This window comes from Pseudorasbora parva, chromosome 20, assembly GCF_024679245.1.
Source record: "Pseudorasbora parva isolate DD20220531a chromosome 20, ASM2467924v1, whole genome shotgun sequence".
In the NCBI taxonomy this organism is placed as follows: Eukaryota; Metazoa; Chordata; class Actinopteri; order Cypriniformes; family Gobionidae; genus Pseudorasbora; species Pseudorasbora parva.
Genome location: NC_090191.1, coordinates 27,357,369 through 27,377,471, shown reverse-complemented (window position 1 = coordinate 27,377,471; position 20,103 = coordinate 27,357,369). Strand labels below are relative to the sequence as shown.

The following is a 20,103-nucleotide window of genomic DNA, read 5'->3' as shown; positions in this document are numbered from 1 at the left end:
GCAACTTTTTCCACATAGCCTACATACTAATACAAATTTGCAGTTTGCCTTCCAAACAGGGACAGCATTATAGGTCAAGCAGTCAGTACAAAATAATAAAGAATATCCCAGAGGACAGTGGCAGTGACAGTGACAGCAGTGCATGTGTTCCAGTATTTGCCCATATTGCTATTGGTTTACGCACATACTATCCTAAAATATGTGTTTTATTGTTATTATTGTAATATTATTGTTTTCTAATAACTGAGCTGATATACATAGCACAACATGCCATAATAAAAACACAGTGTTCCATATTTTCATCTGTGGCTTATGTCCCATTTTACGCCTCTGTTGCATGGTGTCCACATGTGGACAGTTAAATATTTTTTTTAATAAAACAATTTTAATTTTAGTATCATATTAAAGTAGGCCTAATAAAAAAAATCTAGATATTTTTCAAAATTCATGCATGAAAGGGTTATGGAATTTAAATTTAAATTTTAAAGTAGAAAATTACAATACTATATCTCAACCATAAAGCTTTTATTTTGGCGGAAACGGCAGGGATGAGCCAAACGCTGACTGCTAGAACTGATGCCTCGAAAAGTAAGTCACTAATTCATAGGAATAGTTACAATTGTAAATTAAAATCATATCTATGGCCCGACCGTCAGTTGTTTGAACTAAATCTGCTGTAAAAGGGCAAGCTGTCTAAGCCCATTTTATGAACATTATGTGCTTGACTGACGTCCGTGTATTTTTAAGCCTTCCGCCTAAACGGTTGATGTTTAAAACAAACAAATATATCCTTAACATGATGCACATAAATGCCCATGCAAGTTCCCCGCTGCCGTAGCAGTTTCAAATAATGTAAAAATTGATAATGACGAAAAATATTAGTCGTTAATAATCACAGAAAGAAACTCCAAAGGAACTGGAGAAGTCAGTCACGTGCGCAGTCCGCGAGGAACAGATATTATGTTGGGTCCTTGAACTTTTTGGGAATTACAGTAGCAAAAACAATTTGCAATACTTCAGTACTTCAAATACTTTAGTTAATACTTTTTTTTTTTTACTTTTTACTTGAATTACTCCATCATTCCACTTAAACCCCCGGTTTCACAGATAAGTCTAGTAGCAGGGTTGCCAACTTTTAAGTCCAGGTTGGAATGAGATTTTTTTTAATTTTTTTAAAGTAATTAATTAATTAATTTATTTATTTTTAATTTTTTTGGTGGGGGGATAGTTGAATAACTTGGATCATAATTTGAATGTCCCCAACTGAGCAAGCCAAGCCAAAGGTGACTATATAGTATATAGCTTACTGTACATAATAAGGAAGAATTAGTTTTTCTAAGAAATATTTTAGCACTATTTTAAACGTTTCTTGCGTCAAATTATATGTGCTTGAATTCATTAATATTCACTTGTGTGTGCTTATATGTATCATTATTCATTAAAAATATTAGGATGCTAAGTCCTAATATGATGCATAAGTTATTAACATTTTAAAATTTCACATTTAAAGAAATCTAGTGTTTGATTATATCTAAATATTGAAATGCAAGACTGTTTTTGAGTAACTAGATTAGATACATGTATATTTATTAAAGAGCCAATAAGGCACCTACTGGGTAATGGCATTACAAATTAACATTATTATTTTTTAGCCACAAAATGACTCTAATTTACCTCTTTGAATTGGAATTCTCTATTTTAACCTTAATTACTACACAAAGTGTAATATAAATAATAAAAATATTAGAAGAAATATATTTTAAGTGGTCATTAATTAAGAATAATTATTGCACATAGTATTTAGTACCAAAACTCTTCAAAATATTCAGTAAATATTATGCAACTAAAATATAGAACACTTATTTAATTGAAAAAATAGTTACGGTGTATGGTCACATTTGAAAAGAATACCTGAGGGCTAAATACAAGAATAAAATGAATGTTAACAATGTTGCATCTCTATCACTCTCCATAATAAAACATCCTGTAAATATGGCTGACTTGATAATCAATGCACAAGTACTGTTTATTAAAACTTGCTGCAAACATCTGTATAGTGAAACTGTTGTGTATCAGCTTAAGCCATTCAAATGCATTGACACAGTGCTAGAAGTATTGAACGCTCGTGAACCACGTCACTGCGCGCGCTGCCGGGAGATGAAAGCAACTTGCTTTTCAACGCATCTGGCTTTAACATTAGCGCCAAAATGCTATTTATTGTTTGAATTTAGCATTAAAACTTAATAATAATAACAATAATAAATCTATAGGCCTAGCTTTATTTAATATCAAAAGCAGGTTTGGCAATTTGGCGTGAGATGAAGTTGGGCAGCGTATGAGCGTGACACAGCCCGAAAACGTGTGTGTGTTCCGCCAAATGCGTGAGAGTTGGCAACCCTGTAGTAGTCCCAGTCCCAGAATAAAATGCATGTTTGAGCTGTTTTAAAGGGTTAGTTCACCCAAAAATTACATTTATGTCGTTACTCACCCTAATCTCGTTCCACACCCAAAAGACCTCCATTCATCTTTGAAACACAGTTTAAGATATTTTATATTTAGTCCGAGAGCATATGCAAGTTTATGCACACTATACTGTCCATGTCCAGAAAGATAATAAAAACAACATCAAAATAGTCCATGTGTGACATCAGTTGGTTAATTAGAATCTCTTGAAGCCTCAAAAATACATTTTGGTTCAAAAATAACAAAAACTACGACTTTATTCAGCATTGTCTTCTCTTCCGGGTTTGTTTTCAATCCTCAAATAAATGAAAGGTTATGAATCAGCGTATTGATTCATGATTCGGATCGCCATTGTCATGTGATTTCAGCAGTTTGGCAGTAGGCATGTGCCGATATCAATTTTTCATGTTGCGATTAATTGCTGAAGTTTTATCACGATATACGATATCACGATATTGAAATAATTTGCAAAAAAAAGTGTTGCCATAGCATAACAGCTTTAAGAACTATATTTGTAATAACAAACAAAAGTAACTGAATGTTTAAATACAATAATGCACCAAAAATATATACAGCTCTGGAAAAAAAAAAAAAAGAGACCACTTAACACTTAAAATTAATGAGAAATCAATGTTAAGTGGTCTCTTAATTTTTTCAGAGCTGTAAAAGTACAATTTTCAAACAGATTAAAGTGCAAAAGAATTAGGCTATAAAGAACAACAGGCAGGCTTACAAATTACAATAAGGTCTCATTATTTAATTCATTAACTAAGATTGAGCAATAGCTATATTTGTTACAGAAAGTAATAATGTTTTTGTTAATGTTAGTTAAGAAATACTGATCATTGTTAGTTTTATCTTGGGTCCATTAAAAAAGTTATTTTGATTTTGATTTAATGTTATTAAACAGTCACTAAGAAATTAACATTATTTAGAATTATTAATTCTTTATAAGTATTTTTCATTGTCAGTTTGGTAATAATGAATTAACATGTTAACTAATGAAGTCCTATGTCTCAAAGTTTTGAACAATAACAAATAATCAGAACAGGCATGTTGTTCTAATCATTAGGGCATGTTGTTGTCCAGATTAAAACATAAAAATGTTTAAGTTTGAAAATAAATAGCCTATTAAGTCTTTAAATATTAAGTATTTGGTGCTGTGATGAACAACATTGAGATTACAAAAATTCCGGGGTAAGCGCTGCATTCTACAGTTCATCAGCACCCTCTGCTGTTACTGAGCACGCGCTTCACTCGTTCAAGCGCTTCTCATTTACACCTGAGCGCGTGTCCCTTTGACGCAGAATACAGCGGTGTTGAGCATTTATACGGTTGATTGGCAAAGTATTATTGAATGCATTATAAAAAAAAAAAAAAATTGTTAATAAATTATTATTTACGTTATTTTAAAGTGCCCACGATAACAATATCGTGCATATTCATTATCGTGATAAATCGCATTATCGAAAATCGGCACATGTCTTTTTGGCAGTTTTATACGTGATCCGAATCATGAATCAATACGCTGATTCACAACCATTTTAATCTTTATTTGAGGATTGAAAACAAACCCTGAAGAGAAGACAATGCTGAATAAAGTCGCAGTTTTTGCTATTTTTGTATGGTGGCCCAGTATTGCAGCCATACTAAATTAAACCGAACACAACGAAATCGCCACAACACAACGGAATTAAACCACAAAACAATGAAATCACCACAACACAACGAAATCACCATAACACAACGGAAACAAGGCACAACACAATAGAAACGAGCCACAACACAACAAAATAGCCACAACACAACGGAATCACCACAACACAACAAAATAGCCACAACACAACTGAATCACCACAACACAACGGGAATGCTCCCGACCATGAGGGGGCTCTCGGAGTGCAATAAAGTTAGTTTCCGTTGCCATTACTCTATAGATTGGCCAGTCTTCAAAGATATAAACACTATGATCAGTTTTAAGTGTGTAACCATTGTATATCGACATGAAATATCAATTCAAAATCACCTACAGGCATTATAGCTGCATATGTATACTCATGAATGTTTTTACTCATGATCATGGCGCTTGATGCCTAAGGGAACGCCTGCCAATTCCACGAAGAAGTTGAAACGTATAATTTTATGAAATAAAATTCCTTTTTTTGTTGTTTAAATGTTGAAATTCCATGTTATGCATTGAGTCAGTTTTTTAGAACACAACAAAGCTATGGAATTTTAAAATGTCTGTTTTTAAATGTTAAAATTAATTTTAATTCATACAAATTGATATGTTTCAACTGCATGGTGGAATTGGCGTAAAAGCGTTCATGAGTATACATATGCAGCTATAATGCCTGTAGGTGATTTTGAGTTGATATTTCATGTCAGGGATGGAAATTAGCACCCGCCACCAGCCAAATGCGGGTGATTTTGAGTTGTGGCGGGTAAACTCGCTTCACCTACTGGCCACCGTGGCGGGTAAATAAAAATAGCAAACTGTTTCCCCTCTTTATAAACTGTGTTCAGTGCATGCGAGTGCGGCCGTATGTCCGAATATGACCAGTCGTTTTCGCCATCATTACCCGGATGTAGTGCCAGAAGACGCGAATAAGAACTCGCGCGCGCTGAGAGAAGATCCGTCACTGTCATCCGGAAGCGCGCACCCGTCTCACAGCGCGCAAATATTGAGTTCTCTTTCAAGTCTTGTGCTTAAACAGACAAACTCACACAAAAAGTATGCCAACATGTTCATCTTGATGAGTATTCTAGCAGACATAGTCTGAATATGCCTTAAGTGAACTTTCGTGAAAGATGACGCATATCCTTCTATTAGGTCTTAAAGGGGAAGTAGCCTTTACTGCTATGTTTAATGTCAAACAAAAGGACATCACTCACTGCTCTTGATTGAATAGCTTTTGTAAGTTTAGTAAAGATTAATCTTTCATTTAAACAGGTAAATATGCAGTTATTTTACATTTGATTACTTTATTCAATTTCTGTACCTTTCTGCAGGCCAGTAGACCTGTACATTATTATTTAATACACACATGAGTGAGGTCGAGTTAAACATTTTAGTTTGAATTTTATTTTATACTGTGGGTTGTTGCAATGTGCTAAATTAATATTTGCATAATTTGTAATTGATTTATTATTTGAAACTTTAATATTAATTAATGCAATTGCAATGCCTTGATTTTTAGTAAAGTTACTCAGTCACAGCATTAGCCATAAATGCAATGGATAATTGGCATAATTTATTTTAGTGCTTCGGTTTCAGCCAATAATTTTTATTTTGGTGCATCCCTACCGACAATGTTCTGCTCGGTATGTCGTCAACACGCTTCAGGAGATGCCAAAACTAGCAGTTTCATTGTTGGTACTAAAAACCTAAAACTGGAAGCCATAAAAGACCACAAATCATCCAAATGCCACATCCAGGTAAAAAAAAAAAAAAAAAAAAATCACACAGAGCCCTACTCATTTAATGAAATGTATATCAGTTCATGGTTTGTGTGTGTATAAGAGTGAAAGAAAAAATGTCAGTATTTCATTGAGATTTGAGATTAAATAAACAGCTTAAGTAGTGTAGAGCTTGTAGTATTAATTTTCACGTGCAGTTACACATTGTCGGTTATAAACAAGAAAGTGGCTGGTTAAAACATTGAGTGGCTAGTAGATTTGGAAATCAAAAAAGTTAATTTCCATCCCTGTTTCATGTCGATATACAATGGTTACACACTTAAAACTGATTGTAGTGTTTATATCTTTGTAAGACTGGACAATCTCTAGAGCAATGGCAAGGAAAACTAACTTTATTGCACCCCAAGAGCCCCCTCGTGGTCGGGAGTATTTCCGTTGTGGTGATTCTGTTGTGTTGTGCCGATTTTCGTTGTGTTGTGGTTTAATTTAGCATGGCTGCAATACTGGGCCACCGTATTTTTGGACCAAAATGTATTTTCAATGCTTCAAGACATTCTAATGAACTAACTGATGTCACATGGACTATTTTGATGTTGTTTTTATTACCTTTCTGGACATGGACTGTATAGTGTGCATACACTTGCATATGCTCTCAGACTACAGGTCCTTCTAAAAAAATTAGCATATTGTGATGAAAATTAAACTTTAATATATTTTAGATTCATTGCACACCAACTGAAATATTTCGATCTTTTATTGTTTTAATACTGATGATTTTGGCATACAGCTCATGAAAACCCAAAATTCCTATCTCAAAAAAATTGCCTATTTCATCCGACCAATAAAAGAAAAGTGTTTTTAATACAAAAAAGGTCAACCTTCAAATGATTATGTTCAGTTATGCACTCAATACTTGGTTGGGAATGCTTTTGCAGAAATGACTGCTTCAATGCGGCGTGGCATGGAGGCAATCAGCCTGTGGCACTGCTGAGGTGTTATGGAGGCCCAGGATGCTTCGATAGCGTATAAAGCCTTAAGCTCATCCAGAGTGTTGGGTCTTGCGTCTCTCAACTTTCTCTTCACAATATCACACAGATTCCCTATGGGGTTCAGGTCAGGAGAGTTGGCAGGCCAATTGAGCACAGTAATACCATGGTCAGTTAGCCATTTACCAGTGGTTTTGGCACTGTGAGCAGGTGCCAGGTCGTGCTGAAAAACAAAATCTTCATCTCCATAAAGCTTTTCAGCAGATGGAAGCATGAAGTGCTCCAAAATCTCCTGATAGCTAGCTGCATTGACCCTGCCCTTGATAAAACACAGTGGACCAACACCAGCAGCTGACATGGCACCCCAGACCATCACTGACTGTGGGTACTTGACACTGAACTTCAGGCATTTTGGCATTTCCTTCTCCCCAGTCTTCCTCCAGACTCTGGCACCTTGATTTCCGAATGACATGTAAAATTTGCTTTCATCCGAAAAAAGTTGGACCACTGAGCAAAAGTCCAGTGCTGCTTCTCTGTAGCCCAAAAGTGGCTTGACCTGGGGAATGCGGCACCTGTAGCCCATTTCCTGCACACGCCTGTGCACGGTGGCTCTGGATGTTTCTTCTCCAGACTCAGTCCACTGCTTCTGCAGGTCCCCCAAGGTCTGGAATCGGTCCTTCTCCACAATCTTCCTCAGGCCATCCTTAAAAATATTTTGGTTTGCAGTAACAGTAAATTTTTTTTTAAAAAGGGTCGGTAGGTAGGTCTATATATTTTTTTTTTCAAATTTTAATACAAAAAAAATGTACATTTTTGGTGGTGGTGATTACGTAGGTATGAATTTAAACAAATTGGCATATCGTGACATCACTGACTGGGTCTTCAAGCCGTGCCTTCAGGCGTGTAGGCTAATTGCAGGCTATATAGACAACAAACAAATTGAAATATTTGTCAAAAACATGTTTATTGCATAAATTTCAGGTGCATTCTTTAAGAAAAGGGTCCAACCACCAGCTAGCTGTCATTGACTCAAAGCTGTCAACCCTCCCTTTTTTTCCGGGTTTCTCACGTATTTTAGCTCTTTTCCCGCTGTCTTCCCGTTTTAGTATTTTCCTGTGATATGTTTCTTATTTTTATGCTCGATTGTGTTAACTCAGAACACGCAACTATCTGTGTCTCTGAAGTGGCTTGCACTTCTTGCCAGACCAACGCATCTGGTGATATAGACTAGTGCATTTGAATATTAAAAAGCAAAAAGTTGTTTTTATGAATTCAATTAATTAAGTAGCTATAACCAGCTATTCAATCAAGAGCAGTGAGTGAGTCCTTATCTTTTGTTTGACAGACAGCAGTAAAGGCTACTGCCCCTTTAAGACCTAATACAGAGATATGCATCGTCTTTCTCAACTGTATAAAGTTCTCTTAAGGGATATAGACTGTCTGATGGATACTCATCAAGATCGACATGTTGACATACTTTTTGTGTGAGTTTATCCGTTCAAACGCAAGACTTGAAAGAACTCAATATTTGCGCGCTGTGAGACGTGCGCGCGCTGCGCAAAGAGACAGATCTTCTCTCACTGCAGAGGGTTCTCATTCGCGTCTTCTGGCGAATATACTGAGTGATGACGGCGAAAATGACTGGTCATACGGCAGCACTCGCATGCATTGAACACAGTTTACAAATATAAACCGTTTTGCCCATGTTTTCTTTTATTATCGCTGTTGTAGTGCACGTGTATCCATCGACAGAACCATACATAAAGCATTATTTTTCAAGTTACAACCAGTGCCGCCACTCCCACCACGCGCTGGGGTCGAGCAGAACACCCGCTACCCATAGCAACGCGTTATGACAACGACATTTCAGACTGACAGAGACAAGATAAACGGCTTTTCCGCCATTTGTTACTGTTTTGTACACGTTGTTATATTAATTATAATTCAAAATCTGTTTTATTCGCCACAATATAGTAATGATAAATGTTGAGAGCGGCACTTGATTCATTTTCAAAAAGGGCAGGGGCTCAAACTAAGCCCTCCCTTCTGCAGTGCACTTGCCTGGTGTGTGTAACGTGTCCATGGTCCTGACTCCTGTCACACAATGCGGCGAAATCTCTGACAGGGCTTTAACAGTCTAACGTTACAGTGAATGAGAGTATGAGCCATAGACAGTAAAAGAAATGGACAGAGCGTTCCCATTGACGTCTACGGCGAAAGAATGAAGTCAACCTAGGGGCACTCACTTCCTGATGGCTGAGCGAACTGCGCAGGCTCAGAATAAGCTTGACGACGTAGATGTGACGTGAGCCTCCTGTCTGACAGCTGTGAGTCTTCTAGTAGATGTGGAAAGCGAAATCTGAATCACGTTGTTTAAATATTTTCTCCCGTTGCTTTTGGCTCACTATGGGCTTCTCCCCATTCTTCCCCCTTGACTTTATCAGACTAGTCTCCAGGACATGTCTCCACGTCTCCCCGACTGTCTCATAGACAGTAAAAGATTGCCTGCGAGCGTCTCCTCAGGTCTATACGGTAATTTCTCAACTGTGCGACAGGGTCGCGTTGGTTATGACGCAATCATTAGCCTATTTTTACAAAAACAGCTTCTGCGGGGCGATAGTGTAAGATACAAGGTAATGGAGCCTTTTATACATTGTCGTGTTTCTTTAGAAATAAACAATGGACAAATGGAGTCTTTAAACGTCTCAGATGCAAAGTTATTCACTGTCAAAGTGACTCAAAAATGAATGGGAGTCAATGGGATGCTAACAGCAGGTGATGGCTTGGTTAGCAATGGCAGCCCCTAGGGGTGGAACGCTTTCCGAGCGCTAGATTACCCCCTTGGTATGAGCCGAGCCGAAACGAATGCAAAGGCCATAGTGTGACATCCGTTAACCATAGTGTAAACATAGATGACGTCACGTCACGGGTTTTTCTATAAAGGAAAGAACGTAGCCTTCGTTTGTATGGCCCAGGCAATTTATACATTTATAATACTTACTAAAATATAATTCATATTATTTTATTACTGTTGTATTAGTTGTTTAAAAAGTAAAAAAAGAAATTGGTCGGTCTTAAAGCCAATTTACAACCGGCAAGTCGGTCGGACTAAAAGGAAAAAAAAATAAAAAATTGAGTCGGCCCTAAATTGACAGGGTCGGTCGGGTTACGGCAAACAAGAATATTTTTAAGGATGGCCTCAGGATCTGGTCACCTCTTCTCGTTGTGCAGCTGTATGCCAAAATCATCAGTATTAAAACAATAAAAGACCTGATATTTCAGTTGGTGTGCAATGAATCTAAAATATATAAAAGTTTAATTTTTATCATTACATTATGGAAAATAATAAACTTTATCACAATATGCAAATTTTTTGAGAAGGACCTGTAAATATAAAATATCTTGAAATGTGTTCCGAAGATGAACGGAGGTCTTACGGGTGAGGAACGACATTAGGGTGAGTCATTAATGACATCACTTTCATTTTTGGGTGAACTAACTCTTTAACTGAAAGCAGCTTGCACTGACATATCTTCAAGTCAGTGCCATTGTCTTGTCTCAAGATACACACCAGTAGGGGTGTGCGATATTGACAAAAAATGATATCTCGATATTTTCTGGGATTTTCTCGGATAACGATAATTAGACGATATTTGCTGAGTGTGTTATTGTAATGCTACCTTGGTGCTGGCGATCAGCTGACTCCTAAAGTTTTTGATATTCTTCCTATTCTATGTGGTCGTCAGTTCACAGCAGTTTCAAATATCATCTTTTCCAAAAATGTTAAATGTATTTTCCTTTTATGAGCGTATATATATATATATATATATATATATATATATATATATATATATATATATATATATATATATATATATATATATATATATATATATATTAATAGTAAGACACAATAGGGCCATTACCAATCAAATTAAATGAGTATCAACAAAATTCATCTTCGCAATTGAGGGGAAACAGAAGCTGCATTTGAAGTGGCATTTACACAGGCTGTTTAATGAGCTTAGAGGTGACAAATAACCTGTAGTAATGCATAAATAATGTTTTAATGTTATAAATGCATAACGTTTAATATTGATATTTGAAATTATTTAAAACGTGAAGATTCTTTAAATGTGAAACTAAAACCGCCACTAGGCGGCAGCAAGTCACTGTAAATGAGTGAGTCATTGATATTCATCTGATTCATTCAAACGACTGATTCATTAAGAAATGAATCATTTTACTATATTGATCTGTCTTATTCACTGAATCACAGTTTCAAATTATTTGTTCAAAAAGCTGATTCATTCAGTAAAGAAAACATACAGTTCCATGACTTTGTTTTGAACTATTCACGTTGGTGAAATAGAGTAAAAATGGGCAATATGGTGTCTAAAATGTAAGTGATTCTTATTCAGTAAACTTGTATAAAATCAATATCACATTTGTTATCATGCTGATATCTGGATACTTCCTGTGAAATTAATAAAAAATACATGCAGCGAAAGCGTGCACATACACGCACTAGTCTAATCTTCAAGACTACGTCACGTAGTGCACGCGTGCGCACACACTCTGGGTGTGTGTGTGAGGGATATACTCGATAATGTCAGATCGCACATCGTTAAAACGACAATTACACTGTCAGAAAAAACCTACATTGCTGTCACTGTACCCTAAGGTACAAAACTGAAAAGGTAGTAATATATACCTTAAAGGTACTAATATGTACCTTTTAAGGTACTAATACGCACTCTTAAAGTACTGATATGTACCTTTTAAGGTACTAATATGTACCATTTAGGGGTGAGTAAGGTACAAAGATGTACCTTTTCACTTTTGATCCGATGAATCGGTCGACCTCTAGTTGAAAATGATGTACTAACATAACTCTGTGCGTTCGCTTGGCAGCTACTATGAAACACTTGCAAAACTGCAAACTGCAGAAAACTAAATCAATTTGAATCATGGTTAAAAACAAAACAAAAATGTGATTCAAAAAATAAGACTAATTATGTTGAGCAATATAACAATGATTCAGTTTCGGTCTATAAATGTATCCAAACAGTTGCTCACCTGTCTAATAAAACATATATTAAACTGTCTCTAGTGTTTCCAAGGTTTCCACAAAATAAAACTGGAGAGTATTGCAAATATGATGCCACTGATATAGGCGACGCACTGACATGGTAAATAAAAAAAAAATAAAAAAAGCTTGTTGTAAACATTCCTGGAAACATCTGGGATAATGCAATTATACAAGTCAACAAAATATATAACATTGTTCTAGTGGTTTTTGGATATTTTAATCCAAAATTCATATTTATTGTTCCTTTATTACATTTACTGGAGAAATGTTATTAGGGTGTCTGTACTTTTACTCAAGTAACGTTATTTTATTTACTTCTGCCTCATCTAATACACCTGAATCAAATAATCAAGACCTTAATTAAGTATCCAATAAGGGAAACATTCAAAATTTGCAGTGGAGAGAGGCCTCCAGGACAGGTTTTTGACATTTCCGTTTTTTTGTTTAATTTTTTACTATATGATGTTATATTTGTGATGGTGCTATGCGAGCCCACAAGGGATGGAGAAGTAGGAGTATAGAAGGAATCTACATATTAAATATTGATGTAACAGGAACCCCTCAAGTTCTTACAGAAAAAAGCTGTTTGCCATTCTCAACACTGTTATTCAGGAAAGGACTGAGAAAAGTGTTGGGACTGAGTGTGATGGGAATTTTGTCAGCTCCACTTTATGTTCAACAAATAGCACAGCAGTGGTGCCTTCTATATTTATTTGGGGTTACCCATTTCAGGTTTCATATCTAGAGTAGCCCACACTGATTCCATCTTACAGTTGAGATTACCTGAATTTCCTTCTTGTTACATAAACTTTCCCCCCCCCCACAGAGGCAGTCACGGTGTAGATGTGTGCATAACCCGAGTGCTCTTCAGAGACATGACGAAATCGTGGAACCTTTGGTGTAACAACTGGCACGTACCTCACAAACATGCAAGTTAGTAGCCATTTTGTTTTTGTTCTTGTGTTGAAATCATGAACAGCATGCCTTGGGCTAGAGTGCTTGTTGCTGGTTTCCCTCCACACATAACGAGTGACCCTTGAACAAAGATTTTGCAGCACCTCTGATGAACATGTCACATGACAACCATATGTGCATGCGTGTCTTTGACTCTCAATAGAGGACTGAGGACTGGATCCGTCAAGGTCCATTGCTTCTTTTGAATGTCCAGTTTAACAATGCAATCTGCTGATATGTGACATGAACGCAGGGATGTGGATGAATGAGCAGAAATAAATAAGAGTCCAAATGTCTCAAAGTAGCCTGCAAAAAACCTTCTGATGACCTTGGAAAGATAATACAGAAATAGAATCGTTAAAGTCCACATGAAACAGAAGTTGTGATTATCTTTTCTTCCCTATTGTGAGGTACGGCTGAGTAAACGGGAGTGATTAGATATTATCCATTGGGAATTGATTAGATGGTTGTGGTTTCCTATGTGATGTCATGTGAGCGACAGGTTGTCCCACCCTCAAGGGACACATCAGAGAAGAGATGTCATTGCAAGAGGGATGCAAATTTATTTTAATGAAAGATTACGAGGGCACATTAATTAAAATAAATGATATGCACGGATAAATCATTTATTAAAAAATTCTGCAATAGTCCATAAAAAAAAATACGAATGGTAAATTTTGATTTCATGATGACTTTTAGTGCAATACCAAAACTTTAGATTTTTCGTATAAAGGTAATTTGTGCATTTTTTTGTATATACATATGTCATTTTATATGTCATAAAATGAGAAAAAGCGTGCAGGGTGACGAGTCAGTCTGTCATGTAGCTTTTTACACATCTGTGGAAGACACGAAGAGTTAATTTATGTGTATTCTTTCAGAAGGCGATACGGTTAGTTTAGAGCAGGGTAATTAGAGGGCTACCCTGTGTGTCAATGATGAGGACGAGAAGAAAGGGAAGCTGATTGGAGAGCACTCATCCCAACACTTCCTGTCTGAACGCTTGCGAAAACGGAACCCATCTGTTTAAACAATGCACAATTACCAGCATTAAAACAGCTAAATTCGTTAAAGTGATTAGTCCTGTATTTACCAAAAGCAACACTCTGTACACAAGATAACAGGCTCATCTGCATATGCTAATTAGGGCAATTAGATATGCTCCACAGAGTCATTTCTATTCAGCCAACCTACAGGCAGTTTTAGGAGATTATCAGAAATAATGAAATAAATCAATCAATCACATAAAGGCTAATATATGCATAACAAATGGCAAGGGGCAGCACGTGTGACAGATTTAATGCCACAAACAGCAGAAATAAACCTGGTCAACAACGGTCAGCTCCTCTTTCATGTGATAAATTTTCCTAATTACAAGTATGCGATAATAATGGTAAGGAAAAAAGGTTTAAAATACATATAAATTCTGTGACTTCCCAGTGTTTACTGGAGTGGTTTGACAAATAATGATGTTGCATGTAATAACTAAATACAATTATAAAACCGTAATGTACAGTCTCTTATGCTCTCCAAGGTTCATCAAAAATATAGCATAAACAGTAATATTGTGAAATTGGCACAATTTAAAATAAATGTTTTCTATTAGAATATATATTTTAAAGGGGGCATCGGATGTTAAAATAAAGGCCAAAGAATACTTTTTACGCATACGCGAGGGTCAGCGTATAGTGTGTGTGACATTCATTTCGTCATCAGAAGTACTGAACACGCACTGCTGGATTTTTGTAACCGAGTGTACTTTGTACGCGCAGTTTTGCACACGGGTTGTAACTTGCGCCTAACGATTGCTCAAAACTGCGCATACGTCTGTCAAAAGAAGTATACTTTGCAAGGCTGTGCGCATATGCTCGCACATAAAACTAAGTATACTTTCAGCTTACGTCTCTAATGTCCCCAGAATGTATATGTGCAGTTTTACCTCAAAATACCCCACCGATAACTTTTTATAACATATTAAAATAGCCACATTTTTGTGGGTGAGCAAAAAAACACTTTGTTGCATGGAGATGTAAAAGGTATAGTTTAGTTTAATTCTGGTTTAACTTATGTTTCATCTTGCTTTTATCCACTATTAGTACAAGAATGTTGTAGCAGACCCTGTCCAAATGATGGCCAAAACTTTACTGATGCGTTTTATAAAGTTTATTGTTCATCGCGCAAAAGATAAGGCGTTTGATTTCACTCCAGAAAATAATTGTAAGAGCTGAATAAAACAGCACAAGTGCACATTCAAGTCTTTCTCTCCCTTGCATTATCATCAACGTACACGGAGAATTACACAAAAACACTCCTTAAATACACACCTTATTTCTTTCGGGGTAACTGGTGGGGCTGAACGATATGGACAAAATTTCATCTCGATTTTAATGCCAGATATCTCTATTGATACAATACAATATGACTACGTGTTTGATGAAAACCAAGCATTTCTCACATAAGTACAAAAAAAAAAACATTTATAGTTTGTATAATACACACTGATGTCTATGGAAGAGGTAATAATAATCCTTTCCATTATAATTCGACACATTTTATTCATATCAGATACACATTGTGTAAGTAACTTCAATGTTTACTCTATTCTATTCCCAGTTCACCAGCCACTTAAGTATTTCTGGAGAAGTGGATGAATTGAGGTTGTAAATCCAACAGATCTGATTCCCTGAACTGCGTCTGCGGCACAAACTAAAACGGCTGCGCCCATCACGTATACAGCTCAACTAACACGATTGTTATAAAGGTGTTTAAACAATTGTAAATGTATCTGACAATCGGAATATCAGATATTTCATGCCATAGCTAACACATTTGTGAATATTCTGAATAAAAAAGAAAAAATTACATAAAAGCAGATCATCATCCATTCAGCGCTGATGTTGCTGCGCTGTCACGTGACAAGCAATGACGCGTCACCATGGAAACACCCCCCCCATCCCTGGTAGTGTGTGCATGCTGGCTTTAGTGGTGCATTCAAGGGCACTCGTAAAACTGATGTTTGTTGTGACTGCCAGAGTTGTATGCAGGGCGAGCGCGGAGAGGGAAAATCTATATCGTCTATATCGTTGCTTTTTTCAATAGTAATATCTTGAAAGTTCATACCTAGATATAGATACGATAACGATATATCGTTCAGCCCTAGTAACTGGTAAACTTTATATCCGTAAAACAACTGAACTATGAGGAATTACAAAGAAATGTAATAAAGTTTGCACTAGGGATGTCACTTTTCACAAATTCCCATGATCGATCGTCGTTTAAATTAACGATCAATTAATCGATTAATCGTTAACCTTAATACTGAAATATGCATCTACAGCAGCGGCTTATAGCCAACAGCATGACAGGATGTGCAATGCTGCCCAAAACGCCATGTTCTTCACCAAATGAATGAGAAAGATTTTTTTTTTTATTTAAACAATGGGCTATGGGACTGTAAAATTAGTCGGTGATTTATAATTTAATTAAATTACTTATTTAATAACCAAATATAACCTGTAATACAACAACAATGGCGCCTCAGATCTGTTATTCAGAATTTGTGGACGCTCCTCCAAGAACAACGTACTGAAACGTCTTCTAAATCCAATTATATCATTGTTTTCATTAATGTTATGTAATGTGACAGTCCCGATCATAGTTATTGTTAGTCGTGCGTTGCTGTTTGAACTGCGTAAGCTGAAGCTGATGCGCTGAATCAACACCGGTAAGTTACCCTGAAGCTCTTTGCTAGCGCGTTATTGAACTCAACAAAAAGCCTATATGAGATTAATCAGATTTATATAAAGTTAACAAAATATTACAAATTATATATTCACAAAATGATGCGAATGCACAAGTGAACTTGAATTGAGTTGCTGATATTCATATTCAGAATGGGAGACGCATACACACGCTTTTCCTGGAACAACGCTCTTAACACGGCACCTAAACACAATGACATTTATTAAAATAGTGTTCTGATTTCGGGTATATAATATGATCGTCCCAATCATCGTTATTATGCATTGCTCTATGCGCTAAAGCCGAAAAATGAAAACCGGTAGCCATCACTGACTGAAGCCATTTACTAGTGCCGTTTATTTCACTAAAAGGAACACATCCTTTATGATTGATCACATATATAACGTTACAAAATAAATGTAATATTACAAATTACTTCAGCACAATCTGATGCGAATGCACAAGTGCACTTGAACTAAGTTACATGCGCGAGTCAGAATGCTTGACTCATGTTGCGCATGCGCTCTTCCTGGATCAACGCAATGAAACACACGGCAAATAAACCCAAATACTTAACAATCACAATGTTTTATTACAATAGTGTTCTCATTAATGTTGTGAAATATGTTCCAATACAGTTCCAATCATAGTCATTATTAGCTGTGCATTGCTGTTGGAGCTGCACGCTGAAGCTGATCACCGCCACGCTTTTACTACCGCTCGCCTCTAACGTTAATTATTAACCAAATGCATCCTTATGAGATAAATTAGCTATAGATAGGCCTGCACGAAATAATCACAATATTACAAATTACATTTGCACAAAACAAAAGGCTGCGAATGCACAAGCAAACTTGCAGTCATGATGAAGGACTAACTCCTGCTGTAAAATGGTCCCAAATAGAACTCGGGCACGCTCGCTTCATTTTTCCTCCCGTTTTGCGGTTGAGCCGCACGCACGCGCATGACCCTGCTTAATCGATGATTGATAAGTCTTATCGATCAAATGTCTTATTGACACTTCGTTGACATCCCTAGTTTGCACTCTCCCTTTCATTACTGCCGTGACTAGTATCGTTCCAGAGACTGTAAGCCAGATTGTGAAAAGCTATTACTGATCCATCCTTGAGCTTTAAAGGGGTCATGAACTGTACTTTTTAAAATTGTTTTATTGTTTCCTGGGGTGCACTTATAATGTTAGAATGCTTTTTACATCAAAAATGGTCAATTTATAAATAAAAGGCATTTTTCCTACCCTGATTTTAGCCTTCTGCTCTGAATGCTCTGTTTTGAGGGGCGTGTCTGCTGGGAGACTTCAGTGTAAACACCGACTGCTGTGATTGGCTAACGTCTTTGCATTTGTAATAGTATTACTCCCTATTTTAGCCCGTTTTTACAATTACAGCTCTTATGGTTAACTAATCATAAAAAGTGTTGCATTACATTTCGATTTATGGCATTGTATTGTATGCTGCATTGTATTTCATTGGCATGAAAGGTTGCAGTGAAGATCTTTGTAGCCGATTACACAAATGCTGAGCACATGAAAGCAGCGATCTCGTCATTGAACTCAGTTTCTGTACACTAACGAATGCTTTCATCTTCACTAACAGTGAAAACATGATATAGTTAAGAGATTCGTTGAAAAAAACGGTAGTTACTGATAAACGCATGCCTGATAAACTCCCCTGTTTGATTGACAGCTTCAACACGTGCTGCTCAAACGATTGCAAAGGGAGTTTTTTTTTGATCACTTTCTTTATAGAATTGATCACTGTTAAATAACAGATTATTTTCATCCCAGTAAGAGAAACAAGTTGATGTTTAATCACTGGTCTGATTTATTGACACAAAGAACATCTGACTGTACACGAATCATTACATTTCAGATCAGGCATTAGAATGAACAGTTACTTAAATGTTGCATTACTGTTGAATCAGTCACTGCACAATATTTTGTAATCCTCAACGGCATGTTTATGGCTTTGTAGCTTAATGGTTTAACACTAGGCGCATGTTACATGCACTAATCATAGACAGTAAAAGAAATGGACAGAGCATTCCCATAGACTTCAACGGCGGAAAATGAGGTCAATCAAGAGGCACTCTCTTCCTGATGGCTGAGCGAACTGCGCAGGCTCAGACTGAGCTTGATTATAGCACTTAAACAGAAAAAGTCAGATTTTCACGGTATGTCCCCTTTAAAGTATAATTTATTCTTTGGATTCCAAAGCAGCCATTACTCCAGTCTTCAGTGTCACAATCTTTCAGAAATCATTGGATTTACAGTATATTCACATACACTGTGAAAGCAATGTGCCTTGTTATTATTCAGCATTAGAATAATCTTTGCTCTCCCCTATATATGCATAGGAGATGATCTCTCTTCATTTATGTCAGTTTGTTTGGATGACTGGATGATTCGTGGGCAAAGAAAGTGCATTTTTTTCCGCAGTGTTTTTTTTTTTGGTGTAGGGTGAATGTTAAAAAGAATAAGCCAGGGCTCCAATGATTCTTTCTTTCCTCCCTCCATCCCTCAAGTTACTAATCAGGGCCTGTAGTTAGAAGACGTGTGGATAAACACAGAAGTGGATCAGTTTAATTTGATGCTCTGATGCGTTATCAGCGAGCAGCGACAGATATTAAACTGGAAAGTGCCATCACTCGCATAAATACAGAAAAAGAAAAGCCTCCCTGATTAGTGTGTTTAAATCAATTTTCCCCTACAGTTTTTGTTTTCTGTATCCACAGCCCAATCAGTAGGCTCAAATAAACTTTCATCATCACCAAACCATGTTGCTTTAAGCCTATACTACAGTATACTGAATAATATTTAGCATCATGACTAAAATGATTATTTTAGTTTTAAAGTTTTAACTTAAAGGGGTGATGAACTCAACTTTCTCAACTTAAGAAATCAACTTTCCCTTGAAGTTTTGATATATAAAAGGTCATTGTAATTTAGGAAAATCCTTTAAATTTCAGAGCTAAAAACTTTCTTGTTAGTCAAAGAAAAGCTTTTTTAGACACCAGGCCCAGAAAACGATCGTGTTCTCATCTTGACGTCATCAACTGACGAAACACCGCCTCTACAGAATAATAAGCACGGCTAGTTCAGTAGCCCCACCCACCGACTCATGGAGCCATTTGGATTGCGTTAGCCTGCAGCAGTAAACATGCCAAAGAATATAGCAAGATATTGTGGTATTCCTGGTTGTGGGAGAACACAGTCGCTGCATAAGCTTCCTTTGGATCATAATATTAGGAATGTGTGGTTGAAATTTATGTTTAATGAAGTTCCAGGTGATGTGGGGAAGACATGGTGTTCACTTGATTTCACTGCGGAATCGTTTGTAAACAAATCTCAGGTGGCGCTGGATTTGTATATTGAGATTAAAACGCAATGCTGTTTCTTCTATATTGGTTCCGACACAGGAGGAATGGTGC

At 36.6% G+C, this 20,103-nt stretch overlaps 1 long non-coding RNA gene across 1 annotated transcript in view; it reads left to right on the top strand.

Annotated features, from left to right (window-relative positions):
• Nucleotides 1–534: 534 nt before the first annotated feature.
• Nucleotides 535–20,103, top strand: part of LOC137048642 (uncharacterized) — a 123,904-nt gene continuing 104,335 nt past the window's right edge. Inside the window, exons 1-2 of the long non-coding RNA XR_010899490.1 lie at nucleotides 535–588; nucleotides 12,788–12,894. This is a non-coding gene — a long non-coding RNA (uncharacterized lncRNA). The remainder of the gene's footprint in view (nucleotides 589–12,787; nucleotides 12,895–20,103) is intronic.